Source organism: Diabrotica undecimpunctata, chromosome 6 (assembly GCF_040954645.1).
Source record: "Diabrotica undecimpunctata isolate CICGRU chromosome 6, icDiaUnde3, whole genome shotgun sequence".
NCBI classification, from domain to species: Eukaryota; Metazoa; Arthropoda; class Insecta; order Coleoptera; family Chrysomelidae; genus Diabrotica; species Diabrotica undecimpunctata.
Window position 1 is genome coordinate 151018128 of NC_092808.1, and position 16293 is coordinate 151034420.

Sequence of the window (16293 nt, forward strand, 5' to 3'; positions counted from 1 at the left end):
AATACCAACTGAAGTACTTTCGGAAGTACATAAACACATTGCTTCGTACCCCACTAAAACAGCTCATTATACTTCTCATGAAATGCAATATCTTGATTCCACACTTAATGTGCAGAAAATGTACGACATGTACAAAGTTAAACACGCTGATCATAAAATTAGTTACGAATCTTTTTGGAGATACTTTAAAGAAAATTTTTATCTCAAATTCGGCCAACCTCAGCAGGATACATGTGTAACTTGTGAAGAGTTATCACTAAAAATTAAAAATAAATTTTTAAATGACAACGCAAAAAGAGTGGCTGTTGCTGAGTTGCTAGTTCATAAGCGAAGGAGCAAAAAATTTTATAATTACCTCAGAGCAGAACGGGAGGATAAAGACCAAACAACTGCCGCAATTGCAATAGATTTCATGGCCAATATATCTTTACCTATTATACCTGTGGATCTCTACTATTACAGAAAATTGACAGTTAGTGTTTTCGGAATTCATAATTTGAAAGATGGAACGATGGTCTGCTATGTTTACCACGAAGGAGAGGGTGGCAAAGGCCCGAACGAGGTTTTAAGTCTTTTGAGTAATTATATTGAGACATACATTTTATGTGACCCTCACGTAAAAAAATTGAAAATTTTTGCTGATAACTGCGCTGGTCAAAATAAAAACCATCCTATTGCAAGGTTTATCATGACACTTGTTGAACTAGGTTGAACTAGGAACTATTTGACAGCGTTGAATTGCTCTATCCGATTAGGGGTCACTCATACATGCCGTGTGATCGAGATTTTGCCTTGATCAAGAGGAAGCTAAAGAAAATTGACAGGCTGTATCTGATAGAAGAAATTCTTAATGTGATAATGAGTGCTTCTAAAAACCCGTCAAAATTTCGAGTACACCTGCTGAGACACGATGCTTTTCCCGACTTCAGTAATTGGTGGCCACGTTATTATAAAAAAACGTGTCTTAGTAACTCATCCTGTGGAATAAAAGTTCCCAAGGAAAGAAAAATAAGATTTCAAATTTCAACTTACCATCACATGAAATGCGATAGAGCGGAACCTGGCATCCTCACATGCAGTGAGTTCATTAACGGTGCCATATCTGAGAAGTTTAACCTTCGAAAAATAACCGAAGAAGTGATAGTTTTGCCTTCAACACGAGCTTACTCTGAAAAAACGCCCATTAATGGCATCCAAGGTTGAAGACATTAGAAAAATGCTAAGATTCATCGACGATGACAATATTCCATTTTGGAGGGAAATAACAGAATGGCCCACTGTCCACCAAGTTGACAATTAATACTATCGACTATTTTCTACTCCTAGTTTTTTATTTATAGAACTGATACTTTATATTACTTGATTTTAATGGCAAATAAAGGTGTTTTCTGGCAAGTAGTGTTTATATTATTGAATTATTCCTCATAATTTTTATTTGAATTACAGTTAACTGCAAAAAGTGGACTTCTACACAACATTAAAATGTGAATATTATACAAATATAATTAAAAAAATCCACAAGGAAAATAATTCCTGTAGCTGGCTGTATACCACGTATAACAAAAAGAGGTTAGTCTTTGTATGTGGGTATATTTTATTTTATAAAAACCCTTAAAAGCGCAACATTAAAAGCACGAACGTTTTCGGAACAACTGTTCCATCATCAGGTTAAAATACAGGTTACCATGCCTGAGCCACCAAAATATTTGGGTAAAAACCCTTTAAAATGTAATGTGTTACCAAAGATTGTACATGATGTTGATAATATTATATGATGTTTAATATTTTAATTAGATTTTACTTCAGGTAACATACACCCATGCTTAAGTGAGTTCCAGTGTCCGGAGAGTAAACCTCTTCAAACGGACTTCAGCTGGCAACTGAAGTCCGTTTGAAGAGGTTTACTCTCCGGACACTGGAACTCACTTAAGCATGGGTGTATGTTACCTGAAGTAAAATCTAATTAAAATATTAAACATCATATAATATTATCAACATCATGTACAATCTTTGGTAACACATTACATTTTAAAGGGTTTTTACCCAAATATTTTGGTGGCTCAGGCATGGTAACCTGTATTTTTTTTTTTTTAATATAATTAAAATTATTTACCACTTATTTACATCATTGTATATAAAGTTATATTGAACATGTAGACCAAGTTTCCTGATTCTAAGTGATTTGGTTATATAATTATTTAGTTTTTACCTTCTCCTGTAAAATTTACTTTTATGCAGATGTCCCCTTTTTGCAGTTAGCAGCTCATATTGCGTATTTAATTGTGCTAATAATAGCAAAAATAGTAGGTAAGTGTAGTTTTTATAGGTTCCCAAAGATTACATATAAATTAGAGAAAAGAAAAGATGGATTCGTGCTATTAATATGAAAAAGTTAATATCACATAACTTCATTTTTATGCAATTGAAATACTAAAAATTTAAATAATTTACCTTAAATGATATTTTATAAGGCTTCAAGCTAACTGCAGAGTGCCCGATGACTTTAGTTTTTATATCATAACTTTTACTACTACTGTTTTTAAATATATGCTCTTTCACATGAAAAACTTGATTTGCCAGTATTAGATTTTTTCCTTTCTTTTCCGTTTGTGGTTAAAAAGATATATTATGATGAATTTTGAGAAACCCAGTTCTTAATACTACATTTATGTTGTACATAAACTGAAAAAATATGATTAAAAAGTTAATTATTAATAATTGTCAATTTCGCATGTATTTAACAATGTCAAACATATGTTATATGTTTAACCTGAAAATTGGTAGGTCCAAAACTGTCAGATGAAGGCGGTAGGTGTCGCGTCAGTCACGCACGGAGTGAAATGCTTTTTTTGCATTAGTTTGGCTTACATACCATTCCGGAGGTTAATAGGACATTTAAAAATATATTAGTAATATGTACAATTAATTTTTTTATATAATAAACATACATTATATTTTTGTAATAAAAAAATATAAGACTTCACTGGAAGTTGCTAGACCTGAGACAAAGTGTCTATGAGGACTTGCTAATAGTAACTGACTACAAGTTGCAAAGAAGTAGAGTTCCACGTTGGACAATGTAGGAGGACTGTTGTGGACAGTGCAATTGTCTAAAAATAGTAACATTTTCCGCTTTTGCCGTTTCATGTCCCCATTAACTATTAAAAGGCAATTGTTAAAAAGTTCTATCGTCATCCAAGCTTTTTTGTTAGCACGATATTCCGTAGGAAACGATTTCACACCTTTGAAACATCACGGTTTCATTGCTTTTCATATCACTAAGGGTTTAAGTTTTTCCGATTCGTCCATATTTACTGCAAGTAAAACTGTCAACCTCCCTTTACTATGTTTTCCTCATAACATTTTTATCTTTAAAAGTAAGCGTCATATCCGGTACACATTTGAAAAATAGGCCAGTTTCATCAGTATTAAAAATGTCTCGGGCAAATGTCTTCAATTTACCGTGCCAATCTAAGCAAACTGCATCATCAACACTTTCACTTTCCCCACAAACTTTTTTAAACACAATTCCAGTTCTCTTTTTGGAATTTGTAAGCCACCCTTCACTTGCCGCAAAATTTTTGATACATAAAGTAGACACGAACTCTTTTGCCTTTTTCTTCAACAAGTTTCCGCTAATAGACACTTTTTGTCCTTTACACTGTCTTAGCCAAATGACCAGACTCTTCCAGACGAGGAAATTCACCTTTAGTAGTTCTTTTCCGTACTCCAGCAGTTTGAGCAGCATTAATTTTTTCCTTGTGCTTTATTATGATTGGGAGAATACTCAGAGGAATCTTAAATTCTTTTCAACATCACTTTTCTTCTCGCCTTCCTCTACTTTTTGGATTAACTTCTTCTTTTCAGCAATCGTCAAACATTTATACTTTCTAAGACTCATGACTAACAAAATTTTAATCTGTATACCAACGTATTGATTTATCTGTATTGATTTAGTTCGAAATATAAAGAGATTTTGTAGGAAACTCGTGATAACTTTGTATTTAACGGGAGTCGATTGTATTTCTTATAAAACCAGTGACATGTGACTTATCGTCTAATATATGTTATTAAAATTAGTAGTAGTTTTTGTGGATAGGTGGCACTGGGTTTTCATTACGGAAAGACAAACAGAATAGGCAAATTATAATATTGATATGCAAGAAATTTAGCTTTCTACATTAATAGAAGTTTGTTGGCTAAAGTCATTAAAAACAATTAGTATTCCTTATTTTTATTCAACTAAAATAATTGACAACAAATTTCGATTCATAATAAAAATGTAAAATCATTACAGAATTGTTATCAATTTTGCTGTGAAACAGGTAACTAATAAAATCCGAAAAACCTTTGAAACCCGATTGATGTGACAACGTCGCATAACCAAAGTTCTCGATCGGTCTAACCTTGGTGGTTCCAGATATTTACGCCGACCTGTACAATTGTGCTATTGGAAGGGTAGGGGTTGGCAAGATGTCTATATCGTTAAAATATGACCTTTTTGGAATAAAAATCGAGTTGTTTCACTATTTTCAACCATCCCTATATAATAGTATGATTTTAACTTTCCAACTTTTTTTTAGGACCATTTTTATTGACACATTTACTATTACCGTTGTTAAAAAAATCTGATAATGGTAGGGTGATCAATATATCAGCCTTAGCTCATTTTAATGGTAAACTAGACCTCGATTTCGGAAAGAATTCTGCACCGCTCGTTGCGTTTGCAGATAGTAAACTAGCCTTAACGATGTTTACTAAATATATGGCACAGCTTCACAATGGTAAGTATTAATCAGCGGTTTATCAACTAACTCATAAGGTAATAAACACGCAAAATGTTTCTTTTTTTTATTCTATTGTCTGTTTAGTTCTGTTTTCACTTTTCCCTTTTTCCCTAATCCTTTTTTTTGCTATTTCGTTGTTCAGTACATATTTATTTATATTTTCATAATATCTGAAATATTTTTATAATTTCAGGTACGAAAATAACATTTAATTCCGTATCACCTGGTTTAGTACGGAACACAGGACACATATCAAATTATTCTAATTTAGGAAGTTCTTTTTTAACGAAATTTGCCGTTTGGCCTTGGCTGTGGTTATTTTTGAAAACGCCCTACCAGGGTAGCCAAACTGTCATTTATCTCGCTGTGGAACCCAAATTGCACAGAGTATCAGGTTGCTACTTTAGGTAAGTAAATAAAACGTTTGTGAATTGATTCGCTATGTGCAAGTTCGGAAGAGCGACGCCTAGTGTCATAGATCGGCGAAATAGCGGCGGCTCGTGGCCTAAAAAAGTGGTGAAGATGAGGAAAGGTTGCCGGACCAAAAGGAGGTTTGGTACCTACGTCGCGCCCAAAACTCATTAAAAATTTGTTAAAAAAAATGTATAGAGATTAGGGCCCTAATAACTTGAAAACAGTTTTTTAGGGCACTTATACTAGATACGATTCATTCTGCTTGCCTGGGGTATTTTAGTTCTGAACCTTGACATTTCATTGAGGGTTTTTTGGCAATTAAAACACCACGCCTGCTTAAACGGGTTGGTGAGTTTCGATTCAGCCGTCTACTCTGAGTCAGATGCTGATTGCAGCCGACCACTCTGGATCAGACGCAGATGTTTAAAATACTGGTTGGTCGACCATGTAAAAGAACATCCCTTTTATCTTCATTTTTCCAATGCCTAAACGGAGTCTTTAATATATTACACACCAAGTCATTAATTTAGCCACCATTTAATATAGTCATCTGCAGGTCATCATGCAGGGTAGAGTCGATGGCAAAAAGGGAATAAGTAGAAAGAAGAAATCATGGCTGCGAAATATTCGAGACTGGACAAACATGACTGTAGACGAATTATTCCACGTTGCAAAAGACAGAGAAACTTTTAGAAATGTGGTCGCCAACCTCCGTTAATGGAGACGGCATAGGAAGAAGAAGAAGAAGAAGTCATTAATTGGATTTATGTCTGTCTAAAATTATTTTTGTCCAAACGAAATCCACGAGAACACTTTATATCCGAAATCCGAAACAAACCACAGAGAAATGTATTAATAAAGTGCACTAAACAAATAAAATTAATACTGTGACTAAACTAAACTAATAAATTCTATACTATACACTATACTATATAAAAAATATCTATATAATAGACTAAATTTCAAAATATTGTCGCTGAGAGAAATTTCTGAAAAATAGGAATACCAAATACACATCCAACAGTGGGTGAAGACGAATAATATATTTATAGACGGAACTGCACTCACCAATTTTCTCAGCTATCACTAAGGATAGGCTGACGTTACGTTGCCATGGCAACCGTGAACGCTCATGCAGATGCATTTCGCATTTCAAAAATTATATTCACCTATTCCTGAATACTAAGATTCAGTACACGGCTCGTGACACAGGTCAGGACTTGACCGTCAAGTACGTACCGCTAATAAAGCTAGTTGTCTTTTTAATTTTTAGATTAATTAAAAGAGAATAAATAATTGATTTCAGAATTTAGATATTATAATGTTGCTTTCATTTTTTATTTATTTGTCTCAATTTAATTATATTTTTTTGGTGAACCTCACCTTCACCTACTTCACCTGGCCGGCCGCCGCTGCAGCGAAATTATTAGCACTTTTAATATATTGCTCGTACGTACACTATAAATAAAATGACCTTTTAACACTATTAATATCTGGCATCACTGCCACCCGATGACGTACGATGATATGACCGGATGCTGTCAATCGATATTCAACCAATAGATTGCAAGCTATGGACATAACGTTTTGTTGTAACCTGTTTTTAAGAAGTTATTTTCTTTTAACCTGTTCTTTTCGGTAATTATGCCATTCACAGTGATGTGCATTTTATTTATTTCAACCTATAGTTGTTATTAGTTATATTTACAGTGTAGTTAAAGTACCAAATACGAAGAGAAATAATCTTATCCCTGTCGTGTATCTTACACCCCATAACCTACCACCCCTTATAACCTAAACTTGTTTATTTAATACAATAATTATTGTAATTTACAGCAATACTTAACTTCGAAAAATTTTTAATGGATTTTTAATTGTAAAAATGGGTAAATATATTTTTTACGTTTAAATTTCTTCATTTTAACATTAAAGATAGAAGTTATTAAAAGGTAAACATTTGAGAAGAACAGCATCTACTGTCATATATCAGCGAAGTTTTCAGTAAACCAAACTGCCAATAAAATGACTTAAACTTGTTTATTTAATACAATAATTATTGTAATTTATATAAGAAATCTACTTTTGTTTTTGCATTAATTTTTGCTTGTAATTTGGAAACGAATAAAACTTGAATTGACTATTTCTTATTATATTTTTACAATTTATAATACAGCATTTGCGAAATCCCATTTTTTTTTTCAATGATAGTACTTAAGAAATGTACTAATAAAAATGCATGGTTTTACAGCTTCACGCGCACCATCATTTCTCGTATCCCTTCCAAGTAATTGCAGACTGTCATCGAATGCCATAGTCTATGGACTAGTACGCATTTCGATGCGCATCGCCCCGCCTCGAATTTTCCCATTGGCTCTTGACCTGGAAATCCCTATTTATTGCTCGAACAGCGCATATAAATATTGGCGATTTTCAGGTCAGCCAGGTCAGTCCCTCACGGGCTCTCCGAGAGCTTAGTGCTCTCGGGGCTCTGCTTCCTGCATTTATTTTCCATACTCTGTGGCTGAGAATTGTTTCAACTTAACTTAGTGTTTTATTTCGACGAAGAAATTGTCATGTAAGAAATATCTTGCCTTTTTCAAGGCAAGAAACCGAAGATAAATATTTTCCAAGTCCATAACCCGAAAATGGACTTAAGTAGAGGAGCTCTCGACAGTATATTCGAAGCCCTCTACAGAGCACCCGGAAACAACAGAAGGTGGTTAGACCCTTAATTGTTACCCCAAGGTGACAAGACAGCGAATAGTGATTTTTATAATGGTTTGATCTATTTCTTATTCCGCATCAAAATGTATTTCGATCTTGTCTAATCAGCACCTATTTCTATATTCACGAACTAGTTATTTTTTCGTTAGTCATAGAGTTCTGATTATTTTATAGAAGGCGATCCTTGTTCTTTAATGTGTTTTTTTATTTCTTCTAGTCTTATCAGATTTGTCTGATAGTAAAATATATTAAAGCACAAACACTGAGATCGTAATAAACAGGCCAAGAGAAAGGCCAAAAATGAGATGGGAGGTCCAACTAGTAGAGGATATATCAAAGACGGAAATTGCAAATTGCAATTTGACAAAACGCCGTTGATAAAACTTTTCCTGGATTTCCACCTCAAGTCGACGAATGACCATTTAACTACTAAAATTCCCACTAAGATATGATATGATGACAAGTATGAATTTGATGGTAATACGATCTTCGCAGATATCGCCGCCAAAATACATATTTCTTGATCGATAACAGTTTTTAGATAACATAAATCATTTTTCAATGATATGTGTGGATGGAACCATACTTCTCTAATAATAATATGTTCTCGTAATCGCATAACTTTGATTGTTTGGTAAACGTACATACATACTATAGGTCACAAGAAATTAAACAAAAAATATTATACAGTATAATAGGCGGTACAGTAGATTAGCGCGATGCTTTATACTGTTTTAGGTACTGTAGGAACTCATAGAAGCTACAAAAACTCTGTATAAAGAAAATAAAGTGTCCATTAAAATGGGAACAAGAATCATAGGAGATTTCACCACAACAAAAGGGCTCCTGCAGGGTTGTTCCACATCTCCAACCCTATTCAAAATATACTTAGAGAAAGCCTTGACTACATGGAAAAGAAAATGCGAAGGCATGAGAGTACCGGTACGGAACGAATACCTATATACGTTAAGCTTTGCAGACTATCAAGTAGTGATTGCACAAGAAAAAGACGACCTCAGCTACATGATGAAGAAACTACAAGAAGAATATACCAAGGCTGGCCTAGATATTAACCTCGCGAAAACAGAGTTCCTATCTACAAGTGAAGAATACATAGAAGATCTACAGATTGGTGACAACGTAACAATCAAAGGAATCAAAAATCAGGAAAAAATTACACAAAGATTAGGACAAACAAGAACAGCAATCCGACAACTTAACTCAGTATGGTGGGATAGACACCTAAATATGAAGACAAAAACACAGATTTATAAAACATTAGTGCGAAGTATTATGACATATAGGGCTGAAAATTGGATCATAAACAAGAAAAACAGCAGTAAGATAGTAGCAACAGAGATGGAATGCGAAGATGCTGCAGGGTAACAAGACTGGATAGGAGAAGTAATGACGAAATAAAGCAAAGAACATCAATAGAAACAGACATATTAACATATATAGAAGAAAAAAGACTAAAGTGGTATGGACATGTAAGAAGAACTAGCGACAGCAGATGGATAAAGAGAATAACCGAATGGAGTCCTATAGGACGGAGGAAAAGAGGACGTCCCCGAAAATCCTGGAGGAACGAAGTAGACGACGCCATGAGTAAGAGAGGCCTAAACGATTGAAAATGGAACAACAGAGAGAGATGGAAACGGTTGAGCGAGGGAAGGCAGTGAATACTGTAGAATCCCTGAATATATATATATATATATATATATATATATATATATATATATATATATATATAGGTTCTGTGATACCATATGTCATATGCTTTTGAGGCTGCATTAACATTTAACTGTTGATCAGTTATTTCAGCCGTTGCTCGTTTCATATTTTCTTTCAATTTTATTTCAATCTTTCTAAGATTGTCCGTCGGTCTATTTTTTGTATATTTAAATCTGAAATTGAAAATAGGTATGACTTATTGTTAATTTTAGTTAATTCGGGCAAGATGACGAATAACTCGATAACTTACCCACAAGTGTCATATTTTTTCTAAAAACCATAAAGTAAAATTTTAATAACAAATATTTTCTGTAGAAAGATATTAGTTTAAAAAAAATACAACAGTTAACCAATATTCACAAAAAACTTTTAAAACCTTATTTTAGACAGCAATAATATTGTTACCAATTGGTGATTTGGAAGAGAATTACATATCTCTGGTACCATACTAAACTCTTGTACATACTAAACTCTGGCCGCTAATGTATTGTGTGAGAAACATTGGAACATGTGTTCGGTCCTGACTGAAGATAGAGTTGTACGTTGAACAAATATTAAGAATTCGTCATCTTACCCGATACGTCATCTTACCCCCGTTTCCCCTACGTATTTGAAAATATCATATTTGAAATCCCACCCTTGTCGTCCAAAACATCGATTAAAAAAAAAAATCGAATGAGACGAATCCGAGAAAATGCAATTTTTTGGAGGACACCAATGATTTTGAACTCTTTTGAACCAATTGATTTTGACTGTAACTTGATACAAGGTACATCATGTAGTGATTCTAGCAAAAAAATAGACTCCTACGAAAAATGTCTAGATCAAAATATATCCCGCGTGAATATTATTTCGCTTGAGAATATTATTATATAATCGTTTATTATGCTATTTTTGAGAATATGCGTTGGTTTTACTACACAATTATTAATTTAATTTTTTTATAATTCCAGCGACTGTGAGATTAAAGAGCCCGCAGATATCGTCAACGACTTAACAGCTTGCAAATCTCTTTACGAAGCTTCGTGCAAAGTTGTCGAATGTAAAACTGAAGATTGCACATTTACAGAAAAATATGAGACAGAGTGTACATCGAAAATATCTCTACAAAAGTAGATATAGTATTTACAAGACTTATTTAATGTTTTCTTAACGAGACTGAAAACATAAGTTTTTTTTTTATATATTTACAAGTTTGAATCCTACGGAATGTGAAAATGAAATGGTTTATATCGCAGTGTCTATACAAAAAATATAATTTGGCAAGCTTTTCTCATATTCTTTTATTTTTACAAAATAAATTTGACTATTAATTAATATAATTAAATACATCCGAGTGATACCTTAAGCGGTCTCCCTTTTCCTTCCTGAGTTCTCTGACGTTCCTCAAATTTTAGAATTTTTAACGTATTAGGCAAAGAAATAATTGGAAAATCTTCATATCCAATCTAGACTACACGTTGTCGAATGGTATTAGCAAGGCATTTTCGTTGCATTTGCCTTTTGTGACTTGTAACAATTTGAAGAATTTTGTCACATTTGACTTATTGAATTGGGCATCAAGCATCGTAAGCGGAAATTACATTGAAGAAATTACGGTAGAAGAAAAGTATGTTGAAATTTCATCAGAAAAGATCACAGGTATGCAATAATAGCAAAGAGACGTGGCTCTTTTTCAAGTGAGAGTCTCGATACAACAATGTCATGAACCCAGACCTATACATAAAAAAAACGGGTGTGGCAGTTCAGTGGGACTACCGATAGAAGTTATACGTCTATACACGCGTTCGCCGTTACAAATTTATATGGGAGTAAATCTACACAATCATTACATATGTAATGCTATAGGTAAGAGAGAGCAGAAAGAGAAACAGAATTAGGTATATAGGTATATGGTGCATGGTAACATTTGACCAGTAATACGAGTATAGTAAATGAAGGATTGAATCAATATTTTGATGAAAATGTATATTTTTATTTTCATATATGTATGAAAGGAGTTGAATGCAAAACAATTTTTTTACACATACTCTGCAGTTAATAATAAGAGTGGTTTCCTTAGCTTCAAAATCAATTGTGTGATCTACTAATCAAAATATAAGTGTGTGTGTGAGTGTGTATGAATGATAATATGTGGATATCGTTCTGACTGCACCCTATATCAAGCTTCAAATTACATATTTCCATCGTTTGCTTCCACTTTTCCATCGTATTTGGTTGCCACTAATAATGGAATGCTATTTAAGACAGAACGATAAGCAACTTCCGTGTAAGGACAAAAATGTGACTAATGTCTAGAGCCTGACCCACTACTCTGAGCCGCGTAATGTAGGTTGCCTATTATGAATTTGAATCGGGGAAATTACTGACAGACTTACGCATGACGTCCGACATCGGATAATCATTTTTGACTAAAATAGATGTTAGTAATTATTTTTCTTTCAAAACGAATTGTCATTACAACAAGCAATTTTAGTTCTATCATATAATGATTTAATGACTCCCTTTTAAACATTTATGTTGTGATTTGACTTATAATTTAGATATTATGTTCATATGTGTTGGTTTTTGTATACATGAGTCCCATATCCACTATTTTCCTTTGAGATTAAAACATCCAGAAAAGGCAACGATTTATTTTATTTCTTTTCCATTGTAAGTTTTATTGACTCCTCTTTTTTATCTTTTATTTATATTAATCAGAAGTGTGTCCAACAGATCATCTACATATTTCCAACGTATTGTGGGCTTTAAATTTTGATTAGGAATATTTGTTTTGAAATCTTCCGTCAATATATTAGCTAATAATGGATTTAAAGCACAGCCTAAAAATTTTGTTTATAGAAATCATTGTTTAGATGAAAATAAGTGTTGTCAGTAGATAATGTTAACAGTTCCGTTATAGCTGACACATTTAATTTGGTTCTAGTTGTTAATCTATCATTTTGTAATTTGGTCCTAAATTGTTTTCAAAGTTTCATCTAATGGTACATTTGTATATAGACTATTTATTTATATAAAAACTTACTTAGAAAATATTACATATTATACAAAACAATGTACCAAATTATATTAACATTTAAAAAATAAAGATAATTTTAATGAAATTTGTGATTTTTTTTTCTATCTAATCGTTGTTTTATTTAAGTTAAACATAGCCCCAGCTATACAGATCCCTGTTTATAGTAATAACTTCAGTTTGTTTTTGAATAATACATCTACAAAAAACGTGCTACATATTTGATTCATTCATGCCTTGTAATGTGATTTTTTTGGCTTGCTTAAAAACGTTTTAGAGACCTCTAAATATTATTTATTAAATGATGGTTAGTTCCTCGAAAAGCTCTGGCTTTTAATATTTTTTGTTGCGTATATGAACATATATCTAAATTATAAATCAAATCCCAACATAAATGTTAAAAAGGGAGTCATTAAATCATTATATGATAGAACTAAAATTGCCTGTTCTAATGACAATCCGTTTTTAGAAGAGAAATAATTATTATAACATCTATTTGAGTAAAAAATGATTATCCGATGTCGGACGTCATGCATGCGTAAGTCAGTAATTTTCCCGATTCAAATTCATAATAGGCAACTCACATTATGCGGCTCAGAGTAGTGGGTCAGGCTCTAGACATTAGTAAAAGTGTGTTTCCGAATCAAAGGAAGAATTCATTAGCTCAATGCACCTCTGATGGAGATATAGCTGAACTAAAATCTGCCTCATATTCGAAAAATTCCGGTCGTTCTTTAAATTCAAACCAGCACAAAAGCATAATGCTGTAGCGTTAATTACTTTCTGATCTACGATATAAACGCCGAACAACATTAATTAAGCAAAATAGTAAGTTAGTTGTAGGTAATATGGCCATCTAACAAATTTCCTATTTTTATGTTTAAACGATAGAAATCTTGATACTAGTTTAATATTTTTATTAATCTAATTTATTGTCTTTATTTATTATCAAAGATTCTACACTTATATCACGTACAAGTTTATTTAAAGTCTTTATTTCTACAATATAACTAATTTAATTCACACTAATAATTATATAATTTATTTACATTTATTCCAATACGTGCTTTACATTTAAAAAAACTCGACGCGATGTTATTTTTCAGACTAACTGTTCTCAACAAAATTCCCTCGTTAAATATAAAATGCCGTTAATCGAGAATTCCGGCGATTCCCTTCGAACAGACGAGAAGGTCACTCGGACTGGTTTTGTTCGGCCTGCTTCTGGAAACTTCGAATCGTAGGTGACCCGTCAGAATTTACCTGGGGTTTCTGCCGGCTGGTGTATGATCTAGAAAAGACTTGAATGAGAAAGGATGGTTACAGTTTAGATATTATGCTTCATCATTTATCGTAACACTTGCATAGTAATGCCTCGACCTTCCCAAGTCTATTACGCCAGTCAGTTCTATCCATTTCCAACTGTTGCCAGCAGTGCTTAATTTCTAAAATTTTAGGTGTGGGAACTCTTAAAGCGGGAAGCTCAGCGGTCCATCTTTATTTATACGTCCATGGTCAACACACTTGTGATCACTGGGGCGGTGGCGCGGTGAAGGAATGGAGGGGGAAAGGAAGGGGGTGGGGTGGGTATTGCTTTGTTATTGAGAGGCGCAGCCGCGCAGGCGCGAACTAGGATGACTCGCCCGTCACCTTCCTCCTGCCTGATTCCGTGCAAGACTCGTCACAGCACAGCTCACAAGTCACAACTGCTTGTACGGGTGCTTACTATCTGCTTACGTACGAGTCACTCGCAAACAAAGCATAGCATAATATTGATCCTACCTACAATTTTTTTTAACTAAAACTTGTAGTTTTAAAAGCGTTCCCTTGCGTTCCGGCACTCTTGGGAGGTAAGGGAACGCCGTTCCCTTGCGTTCCCACTGAAATTAACCACTGGTTGCCAGTTTGCTGCGCCTATTTTTCTACCATCCTTATCTACACCATCTCTCCATCTGAGTTTTGGCCTACCCCTACTTCCTTACCAGGATCCTTCGTTCAAATATAAGAAGAGGTTTTCATCTGCCTTGAAAATGGTCCATGTCTCCGACCCTACGTCAACACTGGTTGTATAAGGGTTTTGTATATGGTTATTTTTGTTTTTTGGCTTAAGTTTCTGCTTCTCATATGTCTACTCAGTCCAAAATAGCATTTGTTTGCTAGGATTATTCTTCGCTTGATTTATTCCGTCATGACGTTCTCCTTGGTGATCAGGGAGCCTAAGTATGTGAATTTGTCCACCACTTCAAACGTTCAAAGGTCCATCGAACGGATATATAATGTAGACGAGAAAGGTTGCAGGTTAACACTTTACCATTAGCAGAAAGTTTTGGCATAAAAAGGCACAAGAACAGTACTGGACAAAGTGTTACCATCGTTTCTTGTGGTAATGCTTTTGGTACAGCAATCCCTCCGATGGTACTTTTTAAGGGTAAACGTAGTAAGCCAGAATGGGTTGACTCATTACCTCTAGTCGCTGTTGTTCAAATGACTGCAAAAGGCAGGATGAATATTGAAACTTTTTCAGTTTGGCTCCAACACTTGGCAAAATTTAAGACTGCTGCTCCGTGCATTATCATATTTGATGGTGCAAGATGTCACTTGGATCACACTATTGTAGAAACTACCGAAAGATACGAAATCACTTTACACTGTTTACCTAGTAATATTACTCACGAGCTCCAACCAATGGACAAAGCTGTATTTAGAGCTTTTGAATATTACTGGGATGATGAAGTTATAAAAGATTATTCTATCCATAGGGATCGTGTTGTTACTAAACAGAGATTTGGGGCAATTTTTTCGACTGTTTGGGACAAAACAATGACACCATCTAATATAAAATCGGAGTTTTCTTCATCCCAGAGATAGCGTTTGCTCCTAGTACTATCACGTACCAACATCAGGAAGATAAAGAGAATGTGCCATTGTCAGAGACTAAAGTTGGTAATAAAGCAGATAATTGTATCCCATCAACTTCAGGCATGCAACAAAAAGATTACCGCTGTCATTCTACTTTGGGATTACAATCGTAAAAATAGCTCAAAAGAAGTATGTCTGGTCACTGATAATAGCAACTCTTGTGGTCCCTCCACTTCGGGTATTCAACCGAAGAATCGCCCAATAAAACCCTTTTTAGACACTGATAGTAGCAACTCTGACTCATCCTTTAGCTTGCATGACTCTAGCAGCGATGAAATTATTGATGCAGAAGATGATCAGAGTGATTCCTCAAACATTCACAATACTTCATTCACAAGTATGCTCGAAACTCTTGAAAATGCAGCTATCAAGAACAATAACAAAAAGCCAAGAAAACTAGCTATCAACAGTCGAGCTCAAGTTGTTACTAAAGATTTATTCGGTAGCTGCATTAGAATAAGCGATTCAGAAAATATTAAAGCCAACACGTATACTACAGGTGGTAAAAAAGTCTCTTCAATGCTTCGAAAATTACCCAATACTACAGAATAATTGATGTCCTTGCCTGCTAAGAAAAAGGGAACAAAAAAACAGGAATCTTGGTTTTGTAAATTATACAAGGAAGACAGAATGGTAGATATGAGACTATGTAGCACTTATGTCCACGAAGAGTGCATGGGTCTCACAGCCAAAGAC

At 34.0% G+C, this 16293-nt stretch overlaps 1 protein-coding gene across 1 annotated transcript in view; it reads right to left on the minus strand.

Annotated features, from left to right (window-relative positions):
* LOC140444673 (uncharacterized) overlaps positions 1-16293 on the minus strand; it is a 73968-nt gene that overhangs the window by 19658 nt on the left and 38017 nt on the right. The gene's annotated exons all lie outside the window — the stretch shown is intronic.